Raw genomic sequence first — 21,010 nt, 5'->3', positions numbered from 1 at the left:
CTGCACCGGGTGTTTTACCAGATGACCAGATGCCAAGCTTTTGGCATCATTTTGGCCCCTACCACCACCACCACACACACACACACACACACACACACACACACACACACACCGCAAAAATATATAAATAAAGAATAATAATAAATAAAAATGCGGTCAGGTGGAGCACTCATGGTGGCAGTGAATGCAAAGCCATTACCGTATCCTGCCAAATACAAATGAGAAGCACTCAGAAGACTCATTCTTGTCCTTTTTCCTGATGGTGGGTAATTACTTGTTGTGCATTTCCTTTCACATTGAGTGCTTGATGTGTTTGCAGCCGCGCCACATGTGGTGTCCACATGAATGGCACGAGCACCTTGAAACATACTGAAGCTTTTGTCCTTCCCTCCTGCTTTGGCAGCATCAATTAATACTGCCTTCACCATTAGCACAACTTTCACCGCAAATTATATGTCCAACGTGGTGCTATTTCCACAGATGTTTTTATGAGATCATGTTGAATTGCTACATCTGTATCTGGGGAATACATTTAAGACAATTTCACAGATTGATTGATTGATTGATTGATTGATTGATTGATTGATTGATTTGTTGATTGATTTGTTGATTGATTGATTGAAATTATTTATTGATCATTAAAATACAAGTGGCCTCAGAGATACACAAATCATCGAAAGGATAAAAACACAATAAAGCCCAAAGGTTTATTTCCATTGTGGTCCTTTTATGACCAATTATGCCATACTTTCTCCAGATAAGTAGCCATCTAGGACACAGCCTAGGTAGGTAACAGAGGCATTGGCTGTGACCTCAGTTTTTCTCACCACTGGCAGCCAGGTTTATAAGTAGCTATCAGTTGAGCAACATAACTCAATGTACTTGCATCATTTCAACATCTCCACACTTTTACCCAAGCTATATACTCTGATGATTAGATCCCCATTAGCAGAATGTTCTTGTGTGTGCCATACCCCTTGCCAGCACTTGACTTGCTGGTTTAAATCAAGTTGACACAGCACCGTTTTTGCCGTGATGAAACATGAACAAGAGGAGGTTGGGATTGGTCTGAGGGGCATCACATGAGAAGGCTGCAGGTGGCTGATTGGTCTGAGGGGCATCACATCAGAAGGCTGCAGGTGGCTGATTGGTCTGAAGGGCATCACATCAGAAGGCTGCAGGTGGCTGATTGGTCTGAAGGGCATCACATGAGAAGGCTGCAGGTGGCTGATTGTTCTAAAGCAGTGGTTCTCAACTGGTGTAGCCTCAGGACCCACTATTTTCCTTGTCATGAAGTCGCGACCCAAATTTCAGATTTTTTTTTAAACCACTCAAATTCATTGCACAAAAAATAGCGCATTCATTTAATACTCAATGCTTTCATGCACTGTTATAAACCTCAAATGAACAAAAAAGTGCAACAGAAGTGCAACTAGGGCTAAAAACCAATTGAAATAAGGCAGACTTGAATTACAGGCCTATTAAATTTAAACAAGTCAAACTGGTCATGCTCAGAAAGTCTTGTTTGAACTGTATAAAATATGAAATAAAAGGCAGACTTATCTTGAATTACATGCCTATGTTTTTAAACAAGTTAATAATAATAATCATAATAAAACAAGTTAACCTGGTCATGCTAATCCAGTTATAATAGTCTGAATTTAACTAATATGAAATAAAAAGGCAGACTGTTCTTGAATCACAGGCAGGCTATATGCTTTTTAGTTAAACTGGTCATAACTTTTAATTAAACTGGGGCCATGCTAATCCAGTTTCAATCATCTGAATTGAACTAAAATGAAATATGAAATGAAAAGGCAGACTTCTCTTGAATTACAGGCAGAGCATATGCTTCAGCTTGTTAAACAAGTAAAACTGGTCAGGCTAATCCAGTTTCAATAATCTGAATTTAACTCAAATGAAATCTAAAAAAAAAAAAAAAAAATTTTTTTTTGGGCCAATGTCCACGACCCAATCAAAAAGGCCCCGCGACCCACCTTTGGGTCGCGACCCACCAGTTGAGAAACGCTGGTCTAAAGGGCATCTCATCAGAAGGCTGCAGGTGGCTGATCTGTGCTCACAGAGACACACGCAGCCCATCTAACAGCTCTGCCATTGATGCTGTAAAATATTGGCCTTAAACATCTCGGGCCGGTTTCACCAACTGGTCTTACGACTGGTCTTAAGCTAAGTCGGTCGTAACTTTACGACCTAACAGCTACGCTTTTTCTCATAGACCAGTCGTAAATATTACGCCTAGTCCAGAGCAGGCGTAAGGTATAGAGTATAGACGGTTTTCACCTGTGTGTTGTGCAATAGCCACAACCCCTCAGCACGGCTGTATTCCTCAATTATAAACCGCAAACCGGAGTACGCTATAAACGTTATAAATATAGTCACGTTATAAACAACTAACCAATGCTGGGGGTCCGTATGGAAAGTGGAAATCGAAATGATTAAAAGTTAAATAAATTTGGTCATTCAGTGGCGTTTTACTGCCATGTAAAGTAACGACAAGTAACAGTTAGCCGCTAACATTAGCCACACTATTACAGCCGGGTCGTGTTACTTCCGGCGGTCACGGCGCCAAATACAAAAGCACGTCAGAAGAAGAGAGTTGTTTTTGTAGCGGAGAGTGCAGGGGGTAAAACAAAGTACGTAGCCTACTACTTTGAACTCGGTACACAGCAAGGAAGCGGAGTATCCATTGTTAGCCAGGTCAGATAACGTTATCGTCAACAATGATGAGCACTTTCTTGTAAAACATACCTGGACTCCAACAAAGAAAGCTTCAGATGGTTTTCTCTCCTCCGAGCGCAGCTCGAGCGACTTACATCTATAAGACCCGCAGACGTTAACGTAATTCCCTGGAATGCGAGAATTAACGAGCCAGTTACATGTCGTTGCATTCTTAGACATTGCCGTTTGCTTTTATTTGGTATGTTACAGTACATACAATTGGCTAAATTATTAGTTAATTCAGAGTTAGATGATATTGGAGCCGCCGGCCATTTTCTTTTGCTTTTTTTAGCCGGAAGTCGTCACACGACCACACAACCGCGTCAAATTGGTGTGGCTACATAAGGTGAATAGGATGAATCAGCATGACATCACAACAACAAAAACCCACCCAGAAACGCAGAACTGCAGCAGTTTGAGTTGTGCCAAACAAACGTTAATCCTTATATAAAAGTTAGCAAGTGGGCAATATCTGTTTGTTTACATTTTTGTCCCACTGATGATGTCACAATGCCTATGACATCATCAGTGCCCATGACAACATCAGTGATGTCATCATTGACATCATTATTGCACGCTGCGCTTGCCAATAGAGCAGGAAGTTGTGTGAACTGTCGCAGGTTTAAAATGAAGTGAATTTAGTAAAAAGCCTGCTAGAGTGAGACACTGAAGGCTGGCTCCATAGGGTCCCATAAAGTTGTCCCCAGTAAGCCGTTTGTTTACCAACACTGATCCCTCGTATAGGGCATGGTGTTTTCAAAAAATGTCATTACTGAATGTGTTTCATGAAACACATTGGGGTAAATGCATTAATTACATTACATATCCCTGTATATTTTACCTGTACACTATATTACTTTCTTGTATCTAACACAGGGCTAAATGTTTTGAGGAAATCATTCTAAATTAGAACAATATTTCTTCCAAGGAGTGTGTTTTGCAACAGTGTGTGTGTGTGTGTGTGTGTGTGTGTGTGTGTGTGTGTGTGTGTGTGTGTGTGTGTGTGTGTGTGTGCGTGTGTGCGTGCGTGCGTGCCTCCGTGCGTGCGAGAGAGAGAAAGAGAGAGAGAGAGCGCAATTTAAAACCCATCCTTTAGATAGGTAAATAAATGCCTGTTTTATTTGTTTGCTCGGTAACGCTGTAAATAATTCAACTCTGGCTTTTGCTATTGTTCATCGTATTTTCTTTTGTTTGTTATTGCTATTGTCTGTAGATCACTTAAGTGTGTTGTGAAAAGTGCTTTGCAAATAAAGTTTGTTATTAATATTATTATATATCGAGGCAAACAGACACATGAATATACACATGCACCCGCATGGAGCGGCTGTTAGCAGCAGAGGAAAATGAACAACTGCTGTGGCAGCTGTGCCGTGGTAAACAAAAAGCAAAGGGGGGAAAAAGGCAGTGAACTATATTTCTTAAACATTTCCGGTCTGAAAGTGAAGGAAGCTTCATATTTTGGAGCCTTGCTGGGTATGGATGAGTCCCAGGTGGGCTCTTCTCTGTGTTGGAACTTCTAGGCTCATCTAGTTTCATCTGTGCTCACATTCGTGTCTGATATTCAACACAAGCAAACCTACTATCAACTGCAGCCAGAACTTCCTCTCCTGGGTTTCTTATCGCTCTTCCTCTCTGCTTTCCAATTGTCTTGAATAAATAAACAAAACTGAAGATGGGTGGACTGCACTCGCATTTAAAAACCAACAACATCCCTGTGGTGCCATCTCCTATCTTCTCCCCAATTGTACTTGGCCAATCCCCTCTGCTGTCCCGGTCGTTGCTCCACCCGTGTCGATCTGGGGAGAGTTGTAGACTAGCACATCCTTCCTCCGAATAGTCTGGAGGCGTTTCCACCGCTTCTGGACCTGGGGGCGTAAACCAAGGAGACGGAAACAATCTACAGTATATACCGGAAACATGTGCGGGAAAAAAATTATATATATATACAGTATATACTGTATATATATATATATATACATACAGTATATATATATATATATACATATATATATATATATATATATATATATATATATATATATATATATATATATATATATATATATATATATTGTGACGGCCCTCCCCCTCTGCCTGTTTGTGGCTGACACCTCCCATCAGGGGAGGTGATTGGCAGAGTGGGGCAGGTCGTCAGCCCAATATTCCTCACCTGGGCTTGGTTAGAGAGGCAGACTACTTAACATGTCTTACCTGACATTTCTCTCTCTCTCCTCCTCACCTGAGCTGCTGATCCCAGGTCTCAGGGTCCTGCCATTATTATACTTTACTTTTACATTCATACATCCATACACTCACGCACACTATACTTCACTCATCCATACACTGCAAACATGACTGATTCCTACCATTTTACACTACTGATACTTTTGTTTGGGTTGGTTTTGGGGTTGTTTTGACTTATTTAGTTTACAATAAATTACTTTTTGGTATTTAAACTCATGTGTGGACTCCCTTTTGTCACTGACTACACCCGGTTCGTGACAAATGGGGGCTCGTCGGTTCTAATGATAAGTTACAATTTAATTTATTCATTGGAGACTTATTTGGTTTGTTTTGGGTGCCGGTTAAACTCAGATGAGTTATTGGTTAACTCTTGCTGGTATTTGTTGAGTTCCTGTAAGGAATTTGTTTGGTTCATCTATTTAGATGAGCTAATTGGTTACAAATATTTGTAGTCTTACTGCATGGTAGCACCTGGTGTGCTTGTAGGAGACTAATTGTTTGCCAGTGTTGGGAGCACCACATGTGAGATTTGACCTGTGTTTCTTGATTTTGGAGCAGGTTTGTTTGATTGGCAATTTGGAGGTAGGAGAGGAGCATTTGTTTTGTCCCCAGAGTTAATTTAAATTAAGGGGGGTTTTGATTTGTTTTTGGTAGTTTGTGGTAAGCGAGGTAAGTGTTGAAGTGTGATGTTGGTAATGTGGGTTGGGATGGCGTAACTTGTTGGAACCAATGCCATTTCCCTTTTTTGTGCACGGCGGTAAAAAAGATCCACGGGGGTCTAGGGGACACACCCAGAGCACCAGGGGGGTGATCAGCATAGCTGAGGGCCTTCCTGCTGTTCTGTGCAGAGTTCCGTGCTCTGCGTAAAGGGCTCTTAGTGGTCTGATTTTGGACTTACTGGAGCAGTGTTTAAAAAGCCCGCCACCAAACTGTATGAAAAAGGTTGTTTTCTGGGGAGGTTCCATTTTGTTTTAGCTACCCCAATCTGAGTTATTGTCATGTTTTCAACACTGCTTGTGCTTACTAATTTTGTGATCACACTTGTTTTTCATTTTGTAGGCTGCGTATAGTGGAAATATGGCTGCAATTGTTTCTGATTTTGTTGATTCTCCTTCATTAGAGCTGTTGGAGCAGTGCACTAAGGACCAGTTGGTGTTAATTGCTGAGCAGTATGATATAGAAATAATTGATAAAAAAAAAGGAGTCTGTTAAAAACAGTTTAAAAGCTGCTTTGTTTGAAAAGGGGATTCTTCAGCCTGCTGACGTTCAGTTTGGAGGAGTTTCTTTAGCGGGTGCTAGGTTGACTTTTGAGCAGCAAAAAGAGCTTTTGTTGTTAAAACAAAAACATGAGTTTTCGTTGGAATTGGAACGTGAGAAAATTAAACATGACAAAGAATTGGAATGTGAGAAAATTAAACATGACAAAGAATTGGCTTTGGAGGAGCTCAGACAAAAAACTGAGTTGGTCAAATTGGACTTGCAGCGTACAAGGCTGAGTTTAATTCGAGACGGTAAACTATCAAGTTCATCTATTAGTGACGGTGGACAGTCGTTTGCTCAAACTTCATCTTTTGATGTGATTGGTAATTTACGTTTGATTCCAAAGTTCAATGAAAAAGATCCGGACACATTCTTTTCATTATTTGAGCGTATTGCTGAATCTAGACACTGGCCGGACGAAGATCGTACATTAATGCTACAATGTGTTCTGACTGGTAAAGCCCAAGAGGCGTACTCTGCTTTGAGTCCAGCTGACTGCAAAGTCTATGACCGGGTTAAAACGGCGGTGCTTAGAGTTTATGAATTGGTACCAGAAGCGTATCGGCAGCGTTTTCGAAATTGGAAGCGAGGAGATAAACAATCTCATGTGGAATTTGTTCGTGATTTGTGTGCTCAATTCGGTCGTTGGTGCGTGGCGTCAGATGTTGACACATTTGATCAACTATGTGATATGTTGATTTTGGAACAGTTTAAAAACTCTGTGTCTAATCATATTGCCACTTACATTACAGAGCAGAAGGCAAAGAGTCCTGGTGCTGCAGCGGTCTTGGCGGACGAGTATGTGTTGATTCACAAAGGTAACTTTGGTGGGTCAGGTACGGATAAAACACAGTTTTCTCCGCGACCAAAGTTTGTCTCAGAGCAAATTTTTTATAAAAATGATCATGGCGTACGGGACAAAGCGGCACCAGGCAAGACTTGTAATTACTGTAAGGGCAGCGGGCACTGGAAAAGCGAATGTCTAATCCTTAAATCAAAGACCAAATTCAACGCACAGGTAAAACCTGTAGCACTGGCCAAGTCACTAAGTTCACTGGCAGCGTCCACACAACAGGTGGAGCCATTACAACAGAAATGTCTGGACGAGTATGGCCCATACATATCTGACGGTTCTGTGTCTTTGGTTGGGAGTGATAAACGGGTGCCAGTAAAGATTCTGCGTGACACTGGTTCACTAGATTCATTTGTGCGTGAGTCTGTTTTACCGTTTTCATCTGACACTGACACAGAAGATGCAATTCTAATCCGGGGGATGGGGATGGTTGTCTTCACTGTTCCTATTCACAAATTGTCTCTCAAATCAGATTTGGTGACTGGAGATGTCCAGATGGGGGTCCGCGCTGAGCTGCCGGTTCCTGGCGTCGACATCATTTTGGGTAACAGTCTTGCTGGGTTGCGGGGAAGGACTGATGGGTCACCACCTAATGTCGTCATTAAAAAGTTGCCTTGTCCATTACAGTTGGAAAGTGTTGACGATGGCGTCGTCGTGTATCCAGCCTGCGCAGTTACGCGTGCCATGACCCTGGCTAGTTCTCTGCCAAATACCACCCAGGGGGCAGATACTGAGATTGCCCATGGAAATTTGACTTTGCCTGAGCAGTTCCAGTCAATGTCACATGCTGATTTGGTTGCGGAGCAGAAAAATGATTCTGGTTTGACAGAGCTGTTTGACAAAGTGTCACCACTTAGTGTAATAAATAGCTCTGCGCATGGTTATTTCCTCCATGATGGTATGTTATTTCGGAAGTGGGTGCCTCATGCAGAAACGTTTGTCGGCGATCCTGTTTTTCAATTTGTTGTGCCATCAAAGTTTCGGGATTTGGTTTTGCAGACTAGTCATGACAATCTGGCTGGGCATTTGGGTGTAAAAAAGACATACGATCGTGTGCTGCGCCATTGTTTTTGGCCCCGTTTAAAGTGTGACATTTCTGCATACATCAAAACGTGTCATACTTGCCAGCTGACCGGCAAGCCGAACCAGTCAATCAAACCAGCTCCACTTTGTCCAATTCCTGCGGTTGATCAACCGTTCGAGCATTTGATTATTGACTGTTGGTCCGTTGCCCTGTTCAAAGCAGGGACACAAGTATTTGCTTACAGTCATGTGCCAAGTAACCAGGTACCCAGCGGCGTATCCACTCCGAACAATAACTACCAAGTCTGTGGTAAAAGCTTTGACACAGTTTATTTCTGTGTTTGGGGTTCCAAAAATACTTCAGAGCGACCAAGGGTCTAATTTCACCTCTCGCATGTTCGCGGAAATCCTCCAGCAGCTTAAAATTAAGCATAACAAGGCTTCAGCGTATCATGCACAATCTCAGGGAGCGCTAGAACGTTTCCATCAAACGTTGAAGTCCTTGTTGCATTCTTATTGTACAGAGCTGGGCGGCGACTGGGAGGAGGGACTTCCCTGGTTGCTATTAGCAGCCAGAGAGGTGGTGCAGGAAAGCACGGGTTTCAGCCCAAATGAGTTGGTGTTTGGTCACAAGGTTCGTGGTCCCATGGCTGTCTTAAAGGACAGTTGGGAAATTACAGTACCCCCTCAAAATCTTCTGGATTACGTGAATTGTTTCAGACAGAGGCTGTTTTTGGCTGTTGAAAAGGCAAAAGAGAAGTTGGGTAAATCACAGGAAAGAATGAAAAATCTCTGATAGGCGGGCAGAGCCTAGACAGTTTATGCCTGGTGATCAGGTTTTGCTTCTTAAACCTATTGTCACTTCTCCTTTTGAAGCTAAATTCTCAGGTCCTTACACTGTGGTGCGACAGGTGTCTGGTGAGAATTACAGCATTGCAACGCCAAAAAGTAGAAAAAAGACAAAGCTATGTCATGTAAATCTGCTGAAACCTTATTATTCACGTTTATCAGATGATGAGGGGGGAAATGAGAGTGATGTTAATCCTTCTCGCTGCACCGCTACAGTTTCATTGGCTTCCTCACCGGAGGGTCTGTTTGAGGACAGTACCATGGAGGGCTCCATTCCTGATGGGGTGTTGCAAGGTCGGTTGAAAAATTCAGAGACCTTGGAAAATTTGAGTCATGTATTATCTTATTTGGATGATTCTAAACGTGCAGAGTTGAGTGCTCTTGTCAAAAGTTATCCTTCACTGTTTTCGGACGTACCTTCTCGCACACATCTTATTGAACATGACGGATGTGGAGGGTGCGACACCGATAAAGCAGCGCTTTTATCGTGTTTCGCCTGACAAGCGTAAACATTTAGATCAGGAAGTGAATTACATGTTGGATAACCACATTGCTGAACCATCCTGCTCGAGCTGGGCGTCACCTTGTCTGTTGGTCAAGAAACCTGACCATACGTATAGACCGTGTACTGACTTTCGTAAAGTTAATAACGTTACGAAGCCAGATGCGTATCCTCTTCCTCGCATGGAAGACTGTATAGACCAAGTGGGCTCGGCGAAGTTTGTCAGTAAATTTGACCTACTAAAAGGTTACTGGCAGGTCCCACTGTCTCAAAGAGCACAGGAGATTTGTGCATTCATTACGCCATCTGGTCTGTACAACTATACTGTGATGCCTTTTGGCCTACGAAACGCGCCCGCGACATTTCAGCGCTTAATGAACCGGGTTGTGTCTGGTCTGGAGGGATGCGCGGTTTACCTTGATGACGTCGTCATTTACAGTGATACATGGTCTGAGCACGTTCAGCGTATTCAAGCACTATTTGACAAACTGGTCTGGGCACGGTTGACCATTAATTTGGCAAAATGTGAATTTGCGAGGGCCACAGTCACATATTTGGGCAGAGTGGTCGGCCAGGGTACTGTGCGTATGTCACAGGCTAAGGTTGAAGCAGTCCTCAAATATCCACGTCCAGCCACAAAAAAAGAGCTATTGAGCTTTTTGGGCATGGTAGGATATTATCGAGTCTTCTGTAGAAATTTCTCAACCGTTGACTGCTTTATTGAAAAAAGAGTCCAAGTACATCTGGTCTGACAGATGTCAACAGGCGTTTGCAAATGTAAAGGCTCTCTTGTGCTCGGCACCAGTGTTGGCTGCTCCAAGGTTGAATGATCCATTTACCTTGCAGGTGGATGCTTCCAATGTGGGGGCAGGTGCCGTCCTCTTGCAGACAGGGGAGCAGGGGGTCGAAAAGCCGGTTGCGTTTTTCTCAAAGTTTAATACTTACCAACTTAATTATTCTGTTATCGAGAAGGAGGCCCTAGCACTCATATGGGGTTTGCAGCATTTCGACGTGTACTTGGGGTCAGGAGTAACTCCATTAGTTGTGTACACAGATCACAATCCCCTTACATTTTTGCGGTCACTCCAAAATCCCAATCAGAGACTCATGAGGTGGGCATTATTTTTGCAGCAGTTTCATTTAGATATCCGTCATATCAAAGGTAAAGAGAACGTGATAGCGGATGCACTTTCGCGTATGCCCTAGTTCTATTTGCTTGTTCTCTTAGTGTATCTACTTTTCTACTCTGCTAATCTGTCCTGTCTTCCTTCTCTCTTAATTTGCTCCTTAGGATCCAAGGTTGCTGATAGAGGGGCAGCGGGGTGGTGTGGTGGAGGAGACTAGAGGTATTACTGGGGATCTTGCTAATGTATGCTGGGCAGTCGTTTTGGCTTTTGGGAGTTAATTATGGTACTTTTTGTTTATTAGAATATTGGGTGTAATGTTGTGTAGCTTTTTAGCTGCAGGGGGCAAAATTTAAACATGTTCACTAAAATAATTGGTGTCAAGTTGAATGTTTATATTACATTGACTTAAACTTTTAATATGAAGTCTAATTGATTTGTTTTTCTTTTTTTCTTAGATTATGTGGTGGAACCACATTCTTTAGGAGGGGGGTGTGACGGCCCTCCCCCTCTGCCTGTTTGTGGCTGACACCTCCCATCAGGGGAGGTGATTGGCAGAGTGGGGCAGGTCGTCAGCCCAATATTCCTCACCTGGGCTTGGTTAGAGAGGCAGACTACTTAACATGTCTTACCTGACATTTCTCTCTCTCTCCTCCTCACCTGAGCTGCTGATCCCAGGTCTCAGGGTCCTGCCATTATTATACTTTACTTTTACATTCATACATCCATACACTCACGCACACTATACTTCACTCATCCATACACTGCAAACATGGCTGATTCCTACCATTTTACACTACTGATACTTTTGTTTGGGTTGGTTTTGGGGTTGTTTTGACTTATTTAGTTTACAATAAATTACTTTTTGGTATTTAAACTCATGTGTGGACTCCCTTTTGTCACTGACTACACCCGGTTCGTGACAATATATATATATATACAGTATATACTGTGTATATATATATATAAAAAACAGCCGAGAGGTGTAAATCGAGTATAATGCAAACGAGGCTCTTCTCCTAGGGAAGAGCCTAGTGATGCGATGTTACCGAATACATGTGCAGTCACCAGCCGTTTCTTTTCCCCTGACAGCGAGGAGTTTCACCGACAGGACGTAGCATATGGGAGGATCGAGCTAGTCCCCCCGGTTCGCCCGAGTCACCCCCCTCCCCCCATCCCCCCGCTAACAGGCGCCCCGAATGACCAGAAGAGGCGCTAGTACAGCGACCAGGACTCATACAGGATACGCTACAGGATTCCCACCCGCAGACACGGCCGATTGTGTCTGTAGGAACGTCTGACCAAGCCAGAAGTTTGGAATTGAACCTCCAAGGTCTCTGAGGTGGAAGGTGAGTGTGCTTTTACCTCTACACTATACCATGATGCCCCTGAAGCACATCTGTAGATGAGGAGGAGCCTGTTGTGTTGCGGTCCAACGGGGCTGTAGCCACCTTTATACAGTAAGCCGCCTTAATAAAAGCACGACAGAGGTCATATCATGGCATGTAGGGTAAGTGACATAGCCTACTGATAAAACACTGCTTGGCATGTAGGGTAAGTACCATAGCCTACTGATAAAACACTGCTTGGCATGTAGGGTGTAACATAGCCTACTGATAAAACACTGCTTGGCATGTAGGGTAAGTGACATAGCCTACTGATAAAACACTGCTTGGCATGTAGGGTAAGTAACATAGCCTACTGATAAAACACTGCTTGGCATGTAGGGTGTAACATAGCCTACTGATAAAACACTGCTTGGCATGTAGGGTAAGTAACATAGCCTACTGATAAAACACTGCTTGGCATGTAGGGTGTAACATAGCCTACTGATAAAACACTGCTTGGCATGTAGGGTGTAACATAGCCTACTGATAAAACACTGCTTGGCATGTAGGGTAAGTAACATAGCCTACTGATAAAACACTGCTTGGCATGTAGGGTAAGTGACATAGCCTACTGATAAAACACTGCTTGGCATGTAGGGTAAGTGACATAGCCTACTGATAAAACACTGCTTGGCATGTAGGGTACATAACATAGCCTACTGATAAAACACTGCTTGGCATGTAGGGTAAGTGACATAGCCTACTGATAAAACACTGCTTGGCATGTAGGGTAAGTGACATAGCCTACTGATAAAACACTGCTTGGCATGTAGGGTAAGTGACATAGCCTACTGATAAAACACTGCTTGGCATGTAGGGTAAGTGGCATAGCCTACTGATAAAACACTGCTTGGCATGTAGGGTAAGTGACATAGCCTACTGATAAAACACTGCTTGGCATGTAGGGTATGTGACATAGCCTACTGATAAAACACTGCTTGGCATGTAGGGTAAGTAACATAGCCTACTGATAAAACACTGCTTGGCATGTAGGGTAAGTGACATAGCCTACTGATAAAACACTGCTTGGCATGTAGGGTAAGTGACATAGCCTACTGATAAAACACTGCTTGGCATGTAGGGTAAGTGACATAGCCTACTGATAAAACACTGCTTGGCATGTAGGGTAAGTGACATAGCCTACTGATAAAACACTGCTTGCGGACTTCCTCAAATTACAGCAATTAAAATTACCATTACAGTGGGAGTTTCGGAGGGAGCTCAAGTGTGTTTCTGAATTACGATGACAATTACTGTAGGTTAGCAGCAGTCTTGGCGTCTGCTCAGTTATTTGTCAGTGGTGACAAATAACAGTGAAATCCCTTAACAGACTGAAGGGCCTTCCCAGTAGAGAGATTAGTTCAGCAATGCTGGGAAGACCAGTGCATGGTGACATCACTGCACCTGCATCTGCGGTCAGTGTGTACTGTACTGTACTATACTACACTATACAGTACAGTACTGTACTGTACTATACTATACAGTACAGTACAGTAGTACAGTACTCTACTGTACTGTACTGATAAAACACTGTACAGTATACTGTACAGTACAGTACAGCACTCTACTGTACTGTACAGTACTGCACTGATAAAACACTGTACTACTGTACGGTACAGTACAGTACTGTACTGTACAGTACTGTACTGTACTACTTTACTGTACTACTGTACAGTACTGTACTGTACTACTGTACAGTACTGTACAGTACTGTACTGTACTACTGTACAGTACGTACTGTACTGTACTGTACAGGTATATTGATGTATCCTCCCACCCCTATAAATAGCCTTGCACACACATTGACCAGCTGTGGTGTTGTTTTCATCTCTTTCCCAAATCAAATCAGGTGGAGGAGGCATGTGTGTGTACAGTGTACATGTCTGTGCAAGGCTATTTATAGGGGTGGGAGGATACATCAATATACCTTGATATATCAATACATCATCAATATCGTAACTTGTATCGATGCAAAGTGAAAACATCGATATATATCGTCATATATCATGTGGATGGCTTATGCTCATAATTGAAAGGTCATCAAGGGCTCATTAAGTTAACTGACAAAAAAACCCATTTGCACTTAACCATGAGAAATGTGGTCGATTTTTTATCATTTGTATTCAAAATAATAGATTGTTTTCCATTTAAATGTCTGGAATGGCTCAGAAATAAAATAGTCAAATCATATTCTAGTTGCTTTTTTTGAGTTGATATAAACGTAATAAATAATGGGCATGATATTGTCTCATATCAATCGCAGGCCCCTGAATTGAATTGAATCAAATCAAAATTGTATCACGGTAGACTGTGTGATATCAGCAAATATCGTATCGCTGTTCAAATAATCAATATAATATTGTATTTTGATGACATGTGTGGTTGCAACTCAGTTTCGTGATTCCCACCCCCATTTGTTTATATCATTACTTCTCATGGAAATTTCCACGGAGCACATGTTATTGCAGGTTTAACGACATGTTAGATGTTTTACTTGCCTAACTCTAACGCTAACCTTAACTCACATCTTAAAAAGGGTTGTGTCCAATTCATTTATTCACCGTAATTTTCGCAATCATTTCACATGAATCCTGCTTTTCAGACTTTGTGCTCATTTCGATTTTTACGATGTTTACGAAACGTAATTTGTGTGAACCTGTGTTAGCTCAAGTGAGGAGCAAGTTTTAGGCTAAAGACTTGAACACAAAATGACTGCAGTCTACGGATGCAGTCTGAGGAAGAGTGCAACATGGACTGCAGACGTCTTGTGTTCAAAGTCTTTATTGTAATGCTGTATATACACACTGAAACAAAAACACATATTTTGTGCATCAACCCCCACACCCCCCAACCCCGTACCACTTCACACCCACTGGGGTCAGCCACGCTGAAGCATTCACCATATAGAATAGAGTGAAAACACTGAGCATGGAATATTCTATCCGCTGTCGCATTGGAGTGGGTTTTCAACATATTCAGCCTATGACCTACAGTAAATGAGAAATGTATTATTTGGTCCTGGGAGCCGGGCCTCATGAAACATACATTTAGCGGTTCTTCTCGCCACAGCGCAAGGAACTCCGCCTGTAGCCGCCACGCGACCCGTTTTGAGTCCTGACATTTAGGTTAAAAGCCCAGAGTGTCGAGTGTGTGCGTTAAGTATACTACGCAATAAGTATTCACCTTATTCACCTCCAGGGGAGATTTGCTGAGCACCAGAGATGGGGACTTGGACTTGAGACTTGAGTCACACTTAAGTCACACACACACACACACAGTGACTTGAGACTTGACTTGAGACTCGTCCTCAAAGACTTGAGACTTGACTTGGACTTGAAGGTTTGGGACTTGTGAACAATCTTTATTTTTTCTTGATTTCATCTTTTATTTTTTTGGTGCATTATCATGAAGGCAATGTCTACTAATGTCATCTCTAATCATTGCTGCTACTGTATTCTAATAGATAAGGAGTGAGGATAATACAGTACATGCTTTGAATTCCTTGGTTTTAGCTATGCAGTGTTCTAAGCAGACCGGATAGCATGCAGCAGATGATAGAACGCTCATCCATAGGGACTTGAGACTTGACTTGGATTTGCCCCTCAAAGACTTGAGACTTGACTTGGACTTGCAAAAAATGACTTGTGAGCATCTCTGCTGAGCACCCACACTTTTTGTCAGCAACACACAGGTTCACATGATCTGATTTCTGGAGTTACCAGATTATTCAAGTGGTCATGTAAACACCGATGATATGATATGCTTTATCGTATAACGGCCCTTATCGGATTACGAGGAACCTAGACGCGCACTTTTTGTGAATCATCAGTTTTATTCAGTGCATGGCACGATCACTATATCCACTCACGGTGTTTGAGGTTAGTCCCTGCTCCTTACTAAAGTGCACGGAAATGTAAATCAGATTATTGCCATTACCTGATTATTCCCAGTTATCAGATTATTGTGTGCATGTAAACACACTCAGCGATGCCTGGGAGCCAGCCGCCCAGTATAAATGCATTCTCATTCCTAACGCATCCTCCAGTAGGTTTACTATTCGTCAGGACCCCTTGGCATCACATCTAGGATGAAAAGTATCCCTGTTCAACGTTCCTCCGCCGTGCCGTGTCGGTACATTTTAAAATGGCGCCGCATTGGGTCTTGGCCTTAAAAAGGGTTGGTGACCACTAGGGGTGCACCGATCGATCGGCACGCAATCTGTATCGGCCGATTTTGACCTCAAATATGTGATCTGCTGCTGCAGATATTTCTTTATAGTCGCCGATTGCATAGCCGATCATGCTGCACGTGAGAAACATGAGGCAGCACATTTTCATGTCTTCAATGTCTATCGAACTTTCATATTGTGCTCTAAGGTTTATATCATTGTGTTGCAAAGCACACGCTTTGCTTTCGTCAGTGTACTCACCTCCACACACCACACCAGACTGTCAACACACCCCTTGCGTCTTTGAATCACACACATCAGCTGGTGATTAGAGCAGACTCAGCAGAGAGAAGTTTCCCTCCAGTCCTCCCGCCTACCGAGGCATTTGCATGCTGTTAAATCCGTGTTTGATCCATATTTGTATCCTCCTAACATTAATAGCTCCGGTTAGCTTTAGCCACTTTAGCTTAATCGATAAAATAGTTAACTTGGGTCGAAGTTGTTTTTCTTGTGTAACAGGGAAATCCCGGAAAATTGAGTATTTTTGTTGAGTGAACTGAACTGCATTGAACTGGTAACATGGAAATCCCGAAGTGGAGTTATTTTTGTTCTTTTATAAACTGAACTGAGGGAACTGGACTACTACTAGCCATTTAGTTCAACACAGTCTTGTGCTCCAATTATCTCACACACAAAAAATCATGTTGGCGGTTTCCTTTAGCCTACAAAATATAAAATATTGATGTAGAAAAAAGAGAAAATGTGCTGCACTTTCAATTTGATGGATGAAATGTAGGCCTATATGTAAAATGGAAACTGTTCTCTAATAGACTGCTATAGCTGCTTACAAAATAAATAAATAAAAATATATATATATATATCTGTGATCAGTAATCGGTAATCGGTGATCGGTCGATGATCGGTTGGGCAGATATTTCTCATAGGTGATCGGCAATCGGTGATCGGTGGCAAAAAACGTGATCGGTGCACCCCTAGTGACCACTGGTTTATGCTCTGTGTAGGCCGGGTTGTCTGTGACGCTGTTGACACTGAACTTGCTGTTGTTTGTGAATCCACAGAGGCATTTAGAGTTGGCATATAATGCTTGAAACTGACTTTTGAACACCGCACGTCCATCTGGTCTTGTGAATGTACAGTACTACATACCTCAACAAAAATATCTGGAGCCGCCACTGCCTATAGTGACACAGAGGGACTTGACAAAATAGTTCACATGACATGTTGGGAACAAGAACGGGCTGGTAACTGGTCTCTGAGCAGCTCTACTGAACCAGGTGATGGGCTGGTAACTGGTCTCTGAGCAGCTCTACTGAACCAGGTGATGGGCTGGTAACTGGTCTCTGAGCAGCTCTACTGAACCAGGTGATGGGCTGGTAACTGGTCTCTGAGCAGCTCTACTAAACCAGGTGATGGGCTGGTAACTGGTCTCTGTTGGTCTCTGAGCAGCTCTACTGAACCAGGTGATGGACTGGTAACTGGTCTCTGTTGGTCTCTCAGACAGTATCATTATCATCTCTCTCTCTTACTGACACCAGACAGTATTATATTGTCTCTCTCTCTTACTGACACCAGACAGTATCATATTCTCTCTCTCTCTCTCTTACTGACACCAGACAGTATTATATTGTCTCTCTCTCTTACTGACACCAGACAGTATCATATTCTCTCTCTCTCTCTCTTACTGACACCAGACAGTATCATATTGTCTCTCTCTCTCTCTTACTGACACCAGACAGTATCATATTCTCTCTCTCTCTCTCTTACTGACACCAGACAGTATCATATTGTCTCTCTCTCTCTCTCTTACTGACACCAGACAGTATCATATTGTCTCTCTCTCTGTCTTACTGACACCAGACAGTATCATATTGTCTCTCTCTCTCTGTCTTACTGACACCAGACAGTATCATATTGTCTCTCTCTCTCTTACTGACACCAGACAGTATCATATTGTCTCTCTCTCTCTTACTGACACCAGACAGTATCCTATTGTCTCTCTCTCTCTTACTGACACCAGACAGTATCATATTGTCTCTCTCTCTCTCTTACTGACACCAGACAGTATCATATCGTCTCTCTCTCTCTCTTACTGACACCAGACAGTATCATATTGTCTCTCTCTCTCTCTTACTGACACCAGACAGTATCATATTGTCTCTCTCTCTCTCTTACTGACACCAGACAGTATCATATCGTCTCTCTCTCTCTCTTACTGACACCAGACAGTATCATATCGTCTCTCTTTCTCTCTTACTGACACCAGACAGTATCATATTGTCTCTCTCTCTGTCTTACTGACACCAGACAGTATCATATTGTCTCTCTCTCTCTCTCTTACTGACACCAGACAGTATCATATTGTCTCTCTCTCTCTTACTGACACCAGACAGTATCATATTGTCTCTCTCTCTCTTACTGACACCAGACAGTATCATATTGTCTCTCTCTCTCTCTTACTGACACCAGACAGTATCATATCGTCTCTCTCTCTCTCTTACTGACACCAGACAGTATCATATTGTCTCTCTCTCTCTCTTACTGACACCAGACAGTATCATATTGTCTCTCTCTCTCTCTTACTGACACCAGACAGTATCATATCGTCTCTCTCTCTCTCTTACTGACACCAGACAGTATCATATCGTCTCTCTCTCTCTCTTACTGACACCAGACAGTATCATATCGTCTCTCTCTCTCTCTTACTGACACCAGACAGTATCATATCGTCTCTCTCTCTCTCTTACTGACACCAGACAGTATCATATTGTCTCTCTCTCTGTCTTACTGACACCAGACAGTATCATATTGTCTCTCTCTCTCTCTTACTGACACCAGACAGTATCATATTGTCTCTCTCTCTCTGTCTTACTGACACCAGACAGTATCATATTGTCTCTCTCTCTGTCTTACTGACACCAGACAGTATCATATTGTCTCTCTCTCTCTCTTACTGACACCAGACAGTATCATATTGTCTCTCTCTCTCTTACTGACACCAGACAGTATCCTATTGTCTCTCTCTCTCTTACTGACACCAGACAGTATCATATTGTCTCTCTCTCTCTCTTACTGACACCAGACAGTATCATATCGTCTCTCTCTCTCTCTTACTGACACCAGACAGTATCATATTGTCTCTCTCTCTCTCTTACTGACACCAGACAGTATCATATTGTCTCTCTCTCTCTCTTACTGACACCAGACAGTATCATATCGTCTCTCTCTCTCTCTTACTGACACCAGACAGTATCATATCGTCTCTCTTTCTCTCTTACTGACACCAGACAGTATCATATTGTCTCTCTCTCTGTCTTACTGACACCAGACAGTATCATATTGTCTCTCTCTCTCTCTCTTACTGACACCAGACAGTATCATATTGTCTCTCTCTCTCTTACTGACACCAGACAGTATCATATTGTCTCTCTCTCTCTTACTGACACCAGACAGTATCATATTGTCTCTCTCTCTCTCTTACTGACACCAGACAGTATCATATCGTCTCTCTCTCTCTCTTACTGACACCAGACAGTATCATATTGTCTCTCTCTCTCTCTTACTGACACCAGACAGTATCATATTGTCTCTCTCTCTCTCTTACTGACACCAGACAGTATCATATCGTCTCTCTCTCTCTCTTACTGACACCAGACAGTATCATATCGTCTCTCTCTCTCTCTTACTGACACCAGACAGTATCATATCGTCTCTCTCTCTCTCTTACTGACACCAGACAGTATCATATCGTCTCTCTCTCTCTCTTACTGACACCAGACAGTATCATATTGTCTCTCTCTCTGTCTTACTGACACCAGACAGTATCATATTGTCTCTCTCTCTCTCTTACTGACACCAGACAGTATCATATTGTCTCTCTCTCTCTGTCTTACTGACACCAGACAGTATCATATTGTCTCTCTCTCTGTCTTACTGACACCAGACAGTATCATATTGTCTCTCTCTCTCTCTTACTGACACCAGACAGTATCATATTGTCTCTCTCTCTCTCTTACTGACACCAGACAGTATTATATTGTCTCTCTCTCTCTCTCTTACTGACACCAGACAGTATCATATTGTCTCTCTCTCTCTGTCTTACTGACACCAGACAGTATCATATTGTCTCTCTCTCTCTCTCTTACTGACACCAGACAGTATCATATTGTCTCTCTCTCTCTGTCTTACTGACACCAGACAGTATCATATTGTCTCTCTCTCTCTCTCTTACTGACACCAGACAGTATCATATCGTCTCTCTCTCTGTCTTACTGACACCAGACAGTATCATATCGTCTCTCTCTCTGTCTTACTGACACCAGACCAGACAGTATCATATTGTCTCTCTCTCTTACTGACACCATACAGTATCATATTGTCTCTCTCTCTCTGTCTTACTGACACCATACAGTATCATATTGTCTCTCTCTCTCTGTCTTACTGACACCAGACAGTATCATATTCTCTCTCTCTCTCTTACTGACACCAGACAGTATCATATTCTCTCTCTCTCTCTCTTACTGACACCAGACAGTATCATATTGTCTCTCTCTCTCTTACTGACACCAGACAGTATCATATTCTCTCTCTCTCTCTCTTACTGACACCAGACAGTATCATATTCTCTCTCTCTCTCTCTTACTGACACCAGACAGTATCATATTCTCTCTCTCTCTCTCTTACTGACACCAGACAGTATCATATTGTCTCTCTCTCTCTTACTGACACCAGACAGTATCATATTGTCTCTCTCTCTCTTACTGACACCAGACAGTATCATATTGTCTCTCTCTCTCTTACTGACACCAGACAGTATCATATTGTCTCTCTCTCTCTTACTGA

Source organism: Poromitra crassiceps, assembly GCF_964638095.1.
Source record: "Poromitra crassiceps genome assembly, chromosome: 4".
NCBI lineage: Eukaryota > Metazoa > Chordata > Actinopteri > Beryciformes > Melamphaidae > Poromitra > Poromitra crassiceps.
Note: the sequence above shows the minus strand (reverse complement) of the source record.